Source organism: Marmota marmota, unplaced genomic scaffold (assembly GCF_001458135.2).
Source record: "Marmota marmota marmota unplaced genomic scaffold, marMar, whole genome shotgun sequence".
Classification (NCBI taxonomy): domain Eukaryota; kingdom Metazoa; phylum Chordata; class Mammalia; order Rodentia; family Sciuridae; genus Marmota; species Marmota marmota.
In genome coordinates, this window is record NW_026000026.1 from 37,116,795 (window position 1) to 37,119,721 (window position 2,927).

Below are 2,927 nucleotides of genomic sequence, written 5' to 3' on the forward strand. Positions count from 1 at the left end.
ATTTGAAAACTTGAGAAAGAACTAAAATGTTTTGATTTCCACATTGAATTCTTGTACTATCCTATAACTATTAATATAACATTCTCTGTAACACATTTTTTAATTGATTAAAAAAATAAATGACAGCAGAATGCCTTACAATTCCTATTACACATCTACAGCACAATTTTTCATATCTCTGTTTATATATAAAGTATGTTGACACTCAATTTGTGTCTTCATACATGTACTTTGGATAGTGATGTCTATCCCATTCCACCATCCTTGCTAGTCCCCGGGTCCCTCCCTTTCCCTCCCACTCCTCTTCCCTATCTAGAATTCATCTATTCCTCCCATTCTTCCCCTCCCTACCCCCACTATGAGTCAGCCTCCTTATATCAGAGAAAACACTTGGCATTTGTTTGGGGGAGAGTGGCTAACTTCACTTAGCATTATATTCTCCAACGCCATTCATTTACCTGCAAATTGGCTTGATTTTATTCTCTTTCATTGCTGAGTAAAATTCCATTGTGTATATATGCCACATTTTTTTAATCCATTCATCCACTGAAGGACATCTAGGTTGGCTTAACTATTGTGAATTGTGCTGCTATAAACATTGATGTGGCTGTGTCCCTGTAGTATGCTGTTTTTAAGTCCTTTGGGTATAGACCAAGGAAAGGGATGCTGGGTCAAATGATGATTCTATTCCCAGATTTCCAAGGAATCTCCATACTGCTTTCCATATTTGCTGCACCAATTTGCAGTTCTACCAGCAATGTATGAGTGTACTTTTTCTCCCACATTCTCATGAACACTTATTGTTGTTTGTATTCTTAATAGCTGCCATTCTGACTGAAGTGAGATGATTTTTTTGCTTTCTGAAAAATTTAGTAAGTTCAGAAGGATGCCAATATTCAGCACTAGGAATTGAGAAATATTAGTATTGTACTCTTCCTTCCTTCCTTTCTTTCTTTCTTTCTCTTTCTCTCTCTCTCTCTCTCTCTCTCTCTCTCTCTCTCTCTCTCTCTTTCTCTCTTTCTCTTTCGTGGGGATTGAACCCAGAAGCCCTCTATCACCGTCCACTTCCCCATCCTTTTTTAACTTTATTTTTGAGACAGGTTTCTCTAAATTGCAGGGGCTGGTCTTGAACTTGTGATCCTCCTGCCTTAGCCTTCCAAGTAGCTGGGATTATAGGTGTGCACCACCATGCCCAGCTGAGGTTGGTCATTTTTAACAAGTTCCCAGGAAATGCTAATCTCACAGGTCTAGGGGCCAGATATTTTTTCTTGCTTTAAAAAAATACTTTATGTGGGCTGGGGATAGAGCTTAGTTGGTAGAGAGCTTGCCTCACATGCAAAAGGCCCTGGGTTCAAACCCTAGCACTACCACACACAAAAAAATTCTATGATCTAGGTACAGTGGAGCATGCCTATAATCCCAGTGGCTCAGGAGCCTGAGGCAGGAGGGTCATGAGTTTAAAACCAGCCTCAGGAAAAGTGAAGTACTAAGCAACTCATTGAGACTCTGTCTCTAAATAAAATACAAGATAATACTGAGGATGTAGCTCAGTGGTCAAGTACCCTGAGTTCAATCCCTGGTACCCCCCCTCAAAAAAAATACTCTATGAATAATTTATTATTTTTTAGATAGAGCTCTATGTACAATGCATTAGTTGCTCTTAATCAAAAATAAAATTAAAGGTCTATCCATATGAAAAAATTTACATGTATTTCATTCATATTAACTATTCCAGAATAATTATACATCCATTTCTCTCCTGTTGATCATTCAAGTTTCTCAAAATTGTTGTTTTTATAAACAATGCTACAATGAACATCTTTTACATGTTTCTCATGTACATACACCATGAAGCAAACTTGTTAAGTGTATGAATATGTTTTTCCAAAGATTTTAGACATTGTCAAATGGGTCATCAACACAGCAGTTCCAATTTGCATGTCCACCAGGAGTCTATAAAGTTTCTCAATTTCTCTCATTCTTACCAACTCTCAATTATGTCACAATTGATGAACATTATTGTTAGTGCATTAATATCGTAACTTACATTTTCTCATGTTTTAGGTGGACCATGTTTACATGTTTATTGCTTATTCATACTTCCAGGCATGTAAAATTCACATTCAAATACTTTGCTTCTTTATTTTGTATTAAAATCTTTTTCTTATTGGTATTAAATGAGTTCTTTCTATTTCCTCTTTCTTATTCTTTTTTTTTTAATTTTTATTGTTGGTTGTTCAAAACATTACATAGTTCTTGATATATCATATTTCACACTTTGATTCAAGTGGGTTATGAACTCCCATTTTTACCCCGTATACAGATTGCAGAATCACATCAGTTAAACATCCATTGATTTACATATTGCCATACTAGTGTCTGTTGTGTTCTGCTGCCTTTCCTATCCTCTACTATACGCACTCCCCTCCCCTCCCCTCCCCTCTTCTCTCTCTACCCCCTCTACTGTAATTCATTTCTCCCCCTTGTATTTTTTTCCCTTTCCCTCACTTCCTCTTGTATGTAATTTTGTATAACCCTGAGGGTCTCCTTCCATTTCGATGCAATTTCCCTTCTCTCTCCCTTTCCCTCCCACCTCTCATCCCTGTTTAATGTTAATCTTCTTCTCATGCTCTTCGTCCCTACTCTGTTCTTAGTCACTCTCCTTATATCAAAGAAGACATTTGGCATTTGTTTTTTAGGGATTGGCCAGCTTCACTTAGCATAATCTGCTCTAATGCCATCCATTTCCCTGCAAATTCTATGATTTTGTCATTTTTTAGTGCAGAGTAATACTCCATTGTATATAAATGCCACATTTTTTTTTATCCATTCATCTATTGAAGGGCATCTAGGTTGGTTCCACAGTCTAGCTATTGTGAATTGTGTTGCTATGAACATCGATGTAGCAGTGTCCCTGTAGCATGCTC